The sequence below is a fragment of the Mizuhopecten yessoensis genome, unplaced genomic scaffold, assembly GCF_002113885.1.
Source record: "Mizuhopecten yessoensis strain PY_sf001 unplaced genomic scaffold, ASM211388v2 scaffold2369, whole genome shotgun sequence".
Classification (NCBI taxonomy): Eukaryota; Metazoa; Mollusca; class Bivalvia; order Pectinida; family Pectinidae; genus Mizuhopecten; species Mizuhopecten yessoensis.
Window position 1 is genome coordinate 869,628 of NW_018404512.1, and position 12,757 is coordinate 882,384.

The window sequence follows — 12,757 nt, forward strand, 5'->3', positions numbered from 1 at the left end:
AGTAAACAGTGGTATTGATTTTGTAAAATGACATTTCTTAACATTCTATCTGACAGGTGAGATGTCTGCACACAAGGACACTACAAGGCGAGGACGGGAAACAACATGACAGTGACATTATCTATCATTAACACGGATACGGCACCGACTTCCAAATACCTACCCTTATAGAATCAAACATTCAATGGCTGACGTCGGTTTCACATAGAACATGCGGCGGCAAAGCATGCCTCACACGCCATTTCCAAGAGACGACACAGCTGCAACTCATTGCTCTTGAGATTATTTTTCCGACACTGTAAATGGCATACAATTCACTATATGAACACGATGCCATTCTTAAGTGAAAGGGAAATAATGTACGTGATTTTGTTTAACATTTCTTATTGTGATCGATTTGCAAGACTTTCACGGCACGTTCTTCATTATTTATGTTTCTAAAACTTTATTTAAAAGAGCCCTAAGCTTTGTATAGAAATCGTCAGACATGTCACCGTTAGCTCCTTGAGGTGACTGCGTCGCCTTTTTAACAGCCATAAACGTCTACGAGGTCAGATACCGCTTTTCTCCTGATGGGTAGGTGATCTTTTGTAGACTGTTTTACGATCTCCTTCCAGACACATCAAGCCAGATTTATTTTTCGTAAAGTGACATAATATTTTCAAGCAGTTTCTACCTGGTTATTTGCTCTAATGTAAACTTACGTTACTAACTTACATAGATTATTATACTTGTGTTAGACAATGGATGTGCATACCATATACATTTTCGGGTGGATATATGTATATATTCATATATATTATTTACAAAATCCGAAAGTCTTGATATTCTTATCAAGTAGTTATTAGATTCAAATTGCTATTAAAAATGGTTTAGCTACACTTTGAAGGTGTTGGTGGATATCAAATGTATTTTAGTACTATATTAACAGCTATAAATCTTTTTTTAATGATTCATTTGATTATAAAATCAATATACTTATTCTACAAAATGTATTTATTACATGAGAGTATTTTGTAGATCTGGTGTTCTAACCTTGCGATATATCCCACTATACGAAAAACAGCAAGAATATCTATAAACGTTTTTGAATAATTAAACCAGCAGTGCAGATCTGGTTAAATGTTGTTATGATATACAAATACGTCAATACAAGGGGACACTACCCGAACAACAAAGTGAGAACAATGCGAACAACAGCGACAACAGTATCAAGGCAGGCACCGAGCTAATAATGTCGCCGTCAGGAATCCCAACTTAAACACCGGCAAAACAAATTTCCTGGATAATAGTTTTTTGCAGAGTATTTATGTTAACCTGCTCCATTTTACGGGGAAAATATTCCCTGTTTATGGATTCGAAAAAACAATAAGGAAATGAAATTTTGTAAGAAATGGTATGTAATTTCCAATAAATAAAACATGCGCATATTCATTTGCTATCTTCGTCAAATCACGCGAAACGTTTACGGTTCGTCAGCCGAGACGCCAACAAGTTCCTCGGCATTAATCGGTTTCTCGGCCAGCAAAATGGCAGAAAAGTGGCACCAAAACAATGCTCGAATTTGATTAGAAGCTTGCCACAATAAATGTGTTATGTGGAATCTGTTTATACTGACCAAGCTCGATTAGATTAAGACGTCAGGCTGCACTCGCACGGAGGCACGCGCTCGTCAACAACAGTCTCTGACGTAGGGCCCGCTTGTTGTCAGCGTTAAACTGACCAACACATGAAACACAACAAGTGATAATGACGCAGTTTGGTTGAGTGTATGATATAGTAAGACACTATTGTTATGGTAAATTAATTATACAACAAGTTAATTTGAGGTTATATTGGAGCATAATATGTTTACGTCTTAAGTAATTAAATCTTCAAGTAAAATGGATTTGTCCTTGCATTTGTATATCATCCTCTCAAATTAAAACACCAGACATGTTTTTTTTAACCGTGTGATTTCTACCACAAGGCATATGTGTTGCATATGCATTTATTACTTTTAATGGATCCAGGTACATTATTACATAATGTATATCTTCTTCTTGTTAGATAAAAATAACGTACGAACATCTATCAGAGAATTCATGCTATATACGCGTTCTGTTTAACAAGTTAAATAATTTTCCCTACAGGAATGTAGGAATGCGCGTCATGGTAGTAAATATACACAATAAAGAATACTTAGAAAAACGGTACATCACTTGTATTTAATAATTTGTCAACACTCACACAAATATTTGATACAGATGTTTCCATGTTGAGTAGGTCAAATGAGAGTTGACGCTTGTTCTTCTACGTTAATATAAAAGTTTTTCAATGACAATTCCCTGAATTTTAATCTGTACAGTTGTGTAAACTGTGAAATCGGTGACTATATGAAACCAAGTATTTATACTAAGTCGGTGGTTAACCACTGGAGACGTTCCTCTATGTACAGTACACATTTGTCCTGTTGCTTGCTGATAGTGTGTATTGGGTAATCGATGAAAGGCAAATATTGATTCGATACCGATCAAATGGTAAACAAAAATGATTTCCGAATATAAATACTATACAAAAGATAAAGTAATAATGATATTGAATATTGAATTGATATCGATTGTTTAAGACACTTCAGAAAAGTGCTTTTATTTGTGGGATTGGATTGGCAAAATTATTGTTTGTTGTGCAAAAACATATATAGATTGTAAAGAAATGTCATTTTACAAAATCAATACCACTGTTTAACTGTTCACTACACCTATATAGCCATTTCGTCCATTGAGAACAAACTAATGTTATTAAGACTCAAAATAATAAATCAAAGGAAAATAATGATAAAATCAACTTAACACTGTTGATCATGCATGTTTAAATTATTATTGTTATCTGCTGTTTCCTTTAGATATGCAAGAAGCATCCGTTATGGAAACAGTTCCATTCAATACGTTTTACTAATCAGCGGTATTGATTATAACGAACACACTTTGTACATATAGACATGTATATAGGGTGGATGTAACCATTCAAACATAAACATGCATTGTAAAATGAAAAGTGTGTTACAATGTAATATGTTTCCTATCCAATTAATAATAAAATACCACAACTCTGTCGTTAATTAGATACCAACTATGTTAATGTTTGTCTTTTTTTGTTTAAATCTGCATAAGTGCACAATTATTTCCCATTGAAAATAACATTTATATTTTATTTTCCTTAAGCCTTTCATACTGTGATTTAAAATCAAAAATATTTTCGATTGAAAAATTAACTAGTATAGAAATGAGTTTTAATAGTACACAGAAAGGCGAGACATCTTTAAATCATACGTGAAACGAAGACATTTGCTGTAATATAGAACTCTTTAACACAAATGTGAGGTTTTGTCAAAGTGTGAGAGTCCTTCATGCTTGTGTTAAAGGCATGTAAGTCTATATCTTCATTATACATGTAACAGAGTAAGCCTTCATCCTCATACCCTATACCAAAGTACAACCTTAGGGTTGGTTGTACTTTTAAAAGTACGTTTTTGGAATCAATAATATAGTGATTTCGTGTTCAGCACTATAGAAACAACTGTTAGAAGCACTGGTAAATCTGGATGTTATTGGGATTTTGTTTCTTAATTACGTCTGCTGAGCTGAGCAATGTACCAAACAGACATGCAAACAACTACATGTACTGAAATCCGTAAACAGTGTAAAAATGATGAGTTACAGTTATAAAGATACTTTAATAAAATTATGTCGTAAATTGGGGTATATATAACACTTTTGTCCAGTTATAACAGACAATATTGTACGACAAAACAGTTTTCAGTCCTTCAGGGGGTATACTGTTCATCCATCAAAGATATAAGGTGATACACTTTGCTGGTTGATTTTTAGTCCCCCAGGTTTCATGTAACTTTGATAGGCATAGCTGTTTGTTTTGAGTAATAGCCAGGTTCACATTATACACACTTACTATTAAATATTGAGTTTGAAATTAACAGCACGTCTTTAAATTTTGAAATTGTAATTTAGATACATTTTGATTTCCATCATTATGTTTCCTTACATCACTAACGAGTTGTAGAAGAACGAAGCAGCAGTATGATGCAGTGTAATTAAGTGCATACTGTAACTCTAACCATCACTTCACTGCCTGTGTTGGCGTCTGGTACAAAATGTAGTTGACCTTAAGCTATTTAGACTGTATTGAGCGTTCGGGCGGGCGCAGGAACTGTTTTCTTTTTACTACAGAAGTAGTACACATAGGTTGAAGATGAAATTATATGGTGCACTTCCTGATGTCGCTGGTATAGACATGTCACAGGACACTGAATCATTTCTCGACATTTTTTCCCCAGATGATCAGACGCTCTTACGTGAACATTAAAGATCAGCGTTGACATTCCGCAGGAAACACGCCGGACTGATATCGCGTACTTACAGTTCTGTTATCGTGAGGTTGTAATACAGACCCAGACATAGCTGTTAACGAAACTTAAACACGTCTGCTCAGATGTATAACTCATACAAAATCCCCAGAGGAATGTTGTTATTTACTTCGCTTTATGAAAAACAAATAAAAAATTGAAACTCCTACATGAATAAAAAACGATGCCTGTAAAATGGCAATATGGCTGACACACGAGAGGCATTAAATATATAACTTTATATGCTGCCAAGACATTAATTCGTCTACATCAGATACTTTGGATCGTTGTATTCTTTTTATCCTGTAGAGACCGTTGCAAAAATAATCATTCCATACTACATGTATGTTCTGGTTTTCCACGGTAATCCTGTCCATGACGAAGATATTATTATGAACATCCATACCAATACGACGTAAATCCTGTTACGTGTTTTTTTCTCAATTCCGTTTGAGTTGGTACACCCGTTTATGCTCTATTTTAGTACCTGCTTCGGTCTCCTCTCCGGTGATGGTAAATAGTGGTTGAGCATAGACCAAACTACGATTCTGTTAATAGAATATATTAATTGTCGAGTTTCTGTCACTCTGCTGTTATCAAATATATTAATAGGTATCAATTGTTCAAGGAAAACATGCAAAACTGGTTCAAACATTAAAAGTTTAATCGGGCATTATTTGTTGTAAAATTTGCTTTTGGGTGATTCACACAGTTGAGCCTGGTTAATGGGGACTAAGGGCAAGTTTTAAGATCGCCATTATCATCTCATTGAAAAAAATATTCAATATGCGATATGATGGTGGATATTTTTATCATACTCAATAGTGTGCTTTTTGGTTTAGTCATGAAAGCAAAAATGAAGTGTCAACAAAATGGATGTTTACAATCGTGAGCAAAAAAGACACGCTTTAGTCTTCAAATCTTCCAATTTGAGCTCTGAAAAAGTGATTGAAGATGCATCCATCTTTATAAATTCTGACTTTGCTCTCTTGGAGAGAACTGGTCCTCTTTCACCCTCTGAGTCAAACAGTTTGCTTTTGTAAGTCGAAATTTCATTTTTGTGCCAGTTTCCGGTGATCTTTGATAAATTGGTCCCCGTATCCCATTGAAATAAGCAGTCACAATTTTTAGCATTTCCTCAATTTTATCAATGAAGCAATTTTTTAATTGAATTCTGAAAAAGTCCAATGCTGAAAACGGCCATGAACAGACTCTACAATCCATCGGGATTCAATAAGTGTCCTGCCAATGTGAGCTAGTAGATCAAAGTGTTGGATCTGACCAGGCTTAAGTTATGAGTGCATACTGGTATTACATTGTAATACTAGATGCCTCTTACATTGGCAGGAGATTTCTAAACCCACTATCAACGACTACATTGTCGTCTTGCTTCAACCATGTGGGTTTGTCTATGATACCATGTGGGCTTGTCTATGTTTTTTTTGTAATGGTTGCATCATTTTGGCTTCCAGGAAATGGTCCTACTGTTTCCAAAATTTAACCATCAGGTAGAGTTTTCCTCATGAATTTAAGGTAATTACTCTTCTTCTGGCCACAGTCAGCCATTCTCTGAAGCATATGGTAAACACGTTTTTGAATATTAGGATATGTACCATCTAGTATGGTAATCACGTTGTCTTCAAAGAATCCTTCTGAGAATACAGTATTGTGTGAAAGTATGTTCCCTACTCAAATGGTCAGGACCAGAGAATACTTGAGCTATGTATTTATTAAATGCTTGTACTACAGGATGAATGGTTTTTGAAATATGAGACAGGAAAATGACAAAAAGGGCTGAACACTGATTCCTAGAGATATCAGTTGTCATCTTAACTCAAAACAGTAGAAGAGCTTTGTGTAATTTTGGTATATACTGAAGAAGAAAGAAATGGGACGATGTGCGAATGGATTTTGAGAAACCGTTCTTTGGACGAATCTGTCCAAGCTTTGCAGCCGCCAGCTGCCATCCAAGAGTGAAGACTTGAGAGTAAATGCTGGTTCATTTTTTGATAAGATGTACTTCACTTCTCAAAGGTCATCAATTATTTCAGACAACCTATTTACTAATTGAGAATCCAAAGACTCTCTTCCTTGAAGATAACCTGTGTACACGGGTTCAGGTCATTGCTTATAAAATGAAATTAGCATACACGTGATGACGCAGATTACCTCAATTTGTGTAGGGAAATTAACTGATGCCTGGCGCGTTTTTGCAGAGGTGTGGATTTGTTTCCCTTCGAATTAAAAATGGTAAAACAAAGACATCATTTTGTATGTGAAAAGGAACTGTTATACAGGTCTTACGATTGTTAAGAGAGGAAAACTATTAGTAGTGTCATCTTCGAAACTTTCTGTTACCTTATGTAGATACCTTATGTAAAATTTTGGACAAATATTAACATCTTCATTTGAGCAATCTATGCCACTTCTAGTCAGTATATCCAAAAGCCAGTGGATTGTTATTTACATTTCGTGTACCTTCACATTTACGAGACTTCTCGAAGATAGGATGGCAACGCCGGCTGAGGAGGTTGGGGGTAATTAAAAAACAAAAACTCTGATGATAGAATATATAAACAATGATAACAAAATGTACAAGAACAAATTCTAAAAAGTGACAAGGATATTGATCTCAAAATGGATTGTTCACAAAAACATTATCAATCACACCAAGGGATGAAGCAGATCTGCATTTGGAATGTTTTGTGATCTTACATGCACTGAAAGGTTTATTGTAGGCTGGCAGCGAATTTCATTACCGATTACCTGTAATCAGGTGCATTGCTTTTTGGTGGACGCAAGGGAGATGTCTTAGCCCTCATCTTTCTTTTTGGGTACACCAGGATATTTTGTTGTGTGAAATAAAAACTTTCCACCAATTTTTACGACTGAAATTTTGCATACATATTTGAAATAAAACCACTTCTTTATAATATGAAAATTGTTGGTAAACAAGAAAAATACGAATGAAAAATCCTGTATTTTGCATTACAATTTTCAAAAAATGTTCGATTATCCTCACATTCTGGATGATAAATATATTATTTCAGCATCACATGAAAGAAAATGTTCGTACCAAGTATAATGATGTAAAAAATATGATTTTTCTTTCAGAACAAAACAATTCAGGCTGATATTCCATGCTGTAACTAGATTAATTAATCATCTAAATAATTAATATATACATTTGCATGGCATTGCCACTATATAGCCTCTTTGAAAGCTGTGTCGTTGATGGGACTTTAATTACCATGCACCACGAGACACAATTCTTAGCGTATTAATACAACACTGACCGGAACTACAATATCCGATATAAATAAACATGACGGCTGCTGAAATATCGTTGGGCATTGTGAGATTTGTACAATGTCATTGTAAATTAATGTGCAAAATAAAAAATAAAATAAAAAACACTTTTATTACAACGAAAACAAGACCAAGGTCTGCAATATCGTACACAAAGGTAATCAAAGGAAGCAGTGCTTCAAGACATTGCTTTAATAGGTCTGTAGGCAGTGGATCAAGCTCCCAGGACTTCGATTGCGAGGTCATGATAATGTTGCGCAACTCGTCCTGGGTTAAACTTAATCTTACTGTATATTACTTTATATCTATTTCTACCGGATTTTATTTGAATAAAATGTATTGTAATATGGAAAGAACTTAATATAGGCTTTAAGCCTGATGTTCAATCAAAATGATCATGATTATCAATAAAAGTTGTTTAAATTGATACCTCATGACAATTACTCTAGCCATATCCTCCAACAACTCATATCTCTCGATACTAACTTCTGCCCTGCCCTACAGTAACCCATACCTAACGACCATTACTTCAGACATACTTTCAATAACCCATACCTTACGATAATCACTTCTGCCATACCCTTCAGACAGAACACAAACATAAACAGCTTCTATGAAACAACACTACAACATAATATACATACATGTAACAAACAAGAAGCACAGAAGGTATGTATTACTCATCTGGAAATTAATTGCAATTATGTTAAGATATTATCATTAAGATCAATATAGCAAATATTTTTCCAGCTGCAGGGCGAACCAACTTGTTGATGTACCTACGGTCGATTATATGGTTGGGATGTCAACCGTGTTCATGTTATGACCAAGGGACCAAGTCACCAGGGCTGAGAACACAGTCCGGTGCAATCCAAAAAGTGTGGATGTTTTCGTCTCAACATGACCAGAAAAATCAGTTTGCAGTGTTAGGTCGGGGATCCCAACCTCCTCAGCCGGCGTTGATACCTATTGTATAAAGACTAATAAAGCATTCTAACCCAGCTCAATGTTGTAATGATCAAAACTTGCGGCGAAAAGGGAACGTTGTCTATATATAAAACTGTGTCAATGGGTCGGAAAATAAACTTTCGGTCATACAAGTCATGTCTCTCAGAGTCAGTGTGATAAACGTGTATATTTGCATTTGCATGGCATTGTCATTATATAGCCTCTTTGAAAGCTGTGTCGTTGATGGGACTTTAATTACCATGCATCACGAGACACAATTCTTAGCGTATTACTACAACACTGACCGGAACTACAATTTCCAATATAAATAAACATGACGGCTGCTGAACTATCGCTGGGCATTGTGAGATTTGACAATACCATTGTAAATTAATGTGCAAAATAAAAAATAAAATAAAGAAACACTTTTATTACGACGAAAACAAGACCAATGTCTGCAATATCGTACAAACTGCACATCGGTTGAAATCACCAATGCTCATGCAATTTATCAGAAATATCGTCTGTTACACTGCACTGATCAACAGGGGTTCGTTACAATTGTCTGAAATACACATATTCTATAGACCTACTGACACATATGTTACAGACCTACTGATATGGGTCACAGCACACATAAACATTTCAGAAATTTGTAACGAACCTGTGCTCCGTCGCTAGATCAACCACTTCAAACGCTATTTGTTTCACGCGTATCGCATCCACGTTTCCTCAGTTTCTGACGACATGTCAAATAACGAGGCTGTTATAGAATCTACCGACTGTTGTCAGGTTCCCATACAATCAACAAATAAATTCATGCCTGGATTCTTCACAAAATGAGCAAAGAGAAAAGTTCGTATTAACTTCCAAAAATAACTCCGTCGTGGCGGGCAAGGTCGGATTTCCGGTGTTCACTGTATTTGTCCATGCGCGAAATTTGTTCCGGGGAAAAATCGGAACAATTTCAAATCTAACTTTCAACTAAGATTTCTATTGATAAACTTAAATCACCCTATAGACATATCATACGCAATTGCATTGATACTGAATTGTGGAATAAAATTGAAGTGTTTGTTAAAATTTCAAAGTACCACTTTGCTTGCCAATCAGTACGCGACAATACGCTGTTCAAACTATTGAACGAAATTGTGTGGACTGTCGATAAGGCGTGCATTTTTAATTTTAAATATAAATTATAAGTTAAAAAAGAACGTAATAGGCAGAGAAAATGTAAATATAAGTATTGAACTGTTTTTGTATGGTATGTATGATCTATTTGAATGACACAGCTTTGCAAGCAAACAAATCATAATGCGCTAGCGCGCATTATGTTGTTTGCTTGCAAAGCTGTGTCATTCAAAAAGATCATTAATACCATACAAAAACAGTTCAATGCTTAAGTAAAGTGATTCAAAGTAATAACACCTGATATATAAGGGTTTGAAAAAAGATGATAAAGCAGCATAAATCTTGCAGCACTTCTGAAACAAAGATTATGAAGGGGCAGGCTCCTTTGTGATTTAACATAGCTGGAAATTGTCCTTTTGTCGATTTTGAGCTTGGGGTAGTTTCGTTCCACACCAACACAAAGTATGCTATGTTATTTATTTTACATGTACAATATCTCTTTGAGATCTGTTATACATCAACAGGATGTACCTACAGTATACTGCCATGATAATATCGACAGTTCAAATCACCGAAAAAACCTGTATTCAATGTGTTTGTATCTAATTGGTATGGATTCATCAACAGCTGGTGTTCAAGTCGTAAACATGTCACTTTTTGTCATGACAAAACCTGTCTGGGGAAGTATCTCAGACATCAAAGTTGACTAACAAAGAATACAGGAAAATTCAAATCCCTTGATATTCATTATTTTAAAACGTTAGTTTGAAATTGTGTCACCTTATATTTGTAAACTGAACTATATGTATTGGGAACTAGCGCTATGCAACTTAAATGATGCATTATGACGGAGCATTTTGTATATGACGCATGGTGACAACCAGTTTCCTGTTTTGTAAGAACCAATTCCTTGAACGGATGTCTTAATATAGATGGAGAGCACAATTAAGGAAAATCAAAATACGCGAGCATCTTCAAAAATACAGCCGATAATTTGACAGACTTTAACATTGGAAATGAAATTTTAAAGGATTGATCTGTTAATCTTGGTCATATAGTACCAATGATTGAAAACATTGTTACAGGATTGTGTGTAGGCCAAACCTGTAACCAATAGAGGCTCTACTAAATCATTCCGCTGTGTAATGCAGTCTTGGGAAATAATGAATTAACAGCCTGGATGATTTATTCAAGAAGCACGCGGCACCGAGGAGTACAAACGTCCATTCAACGAGAGCTAGATTGGTTAACTTTTTTGTGCTTTTTCTGCAACGTATGTGCATTATATAATCTACGAAAGCAAATTTGGACTACGTTTATAGTATACATACGAATCAGACAAATTCTTGTGTTACATTTCTCTGTTTCTGTCAAGTTTTGGTGAGAATTCGTGCGCTGTCACACATTATTAGGTGTTAAAACCTGTTAGAAATTGTTGTTTAGTAATATATATCGGCAAGAAAATTAATCCATTACAAGTTAGAACGATAGATTGAGAAATGCACATACTACCACCCCGTTGATGATATTTTATAAGGGTCTTGGTGAAGTGTCCAAAGTGTCGAAGGAGTCCTTCTATAGATCTGTTGGACGCTACTGCAGAACATGGTAAAGATTATAGCTTGCACAATTTGATTCACATTCAGTGAAGATAAAATATATTGGATTAATAATTCAAGGAAGATACAGCAACTTGAAATACAATATAAAAACAAAACACAAGTCTGTAACTTGACCCCGATGTCCGAACCACACCAAACAATCCGCTTAATAGGTCTTAGCAAACAAAGCATCTTATAATTAAATCCTTGTCTACAAACACTGTATACAGATGTATATATAAACTACAACATTTCCCCTTCACCATGTGAAGTTTGTTTAAGTGTTTGATGTTTGACGGGACGGGACGGACGTTGACAACACGATACCCTCCCCCCCCCCCCCATTTGATGGCGGGTAAACAAATGAGTAGTTTGATTACTAAAGAAAACGTACCTTTTTATTTTCCAATTACCCAAAACAATGCCAGTTTGCATCAATCTGTCCAAATACGTACTTATGATAAGGAAACGACCTTCCTCTTTTGCAGTGGACTCGAAAACTTTAACATAATCTTTAAACGCTTGTTTAAGGTTGATCTGCTAATTGCACAGCAAAACAATTACACAAACTTCATATTGTGACAAACTGAAGAAACACTTTCGATCTCATACAATGGGAACTCTCTAAGAAAATGAACGGCGATACAATTATATTGTTGTAAACTATTTTGGCTCTTAATTTTATGAAAAAATGTGTATCACATGTATACTGAGAATAAATTCGTGAGAAAAAATGGAGGTTTATTTCGCGGTCTTCAATATCTGTGTTGTATTCAGTGGTAAAATGTATCCTGTGGACATTTCTATCGAAACTTACGGCGATTCTCTTCTAACAAACTTGTTGTTGTTTCCATATTGAGGAGCTTATCATGACTGGTTGCAAAAACATTGCCAAGTCTTTGAGTTTCAGTTTTAGACATATCTCCGATGTACTGTCTTCAAATACCAAGATATACATTGACCACGTTTACCGTACACATCCCTAAAATTAAAATCAAGGATTCTATAGAACATTTATATCATCTACTTTTTGCGGAACTCACTTACAGCATAACTACAATAACTTACTGCTGTACCGAGCTGTGGGGAAAAAACCTGGTGAATTTGATTTCCCGAACTTTCCCTTCTTTGATAGTTACATCCCCGCTCCCAAATCTATTGAATTTACGGCGTTACGGTATTCAAGAGAGCTTTTGCTGAGTAACATTGTTTCAAAGAAAACTGTCGAATGCTATCACTGATTTCGCCAACCATGCTCTCAACGCTGTGTTATGATATATGAGGGTTCATGAAGAAGACAGACAAGTTTTAAGTTCGCCGTCATGATGAAACGGTGAAATATTATATTCCATTGTGTGACATGGGG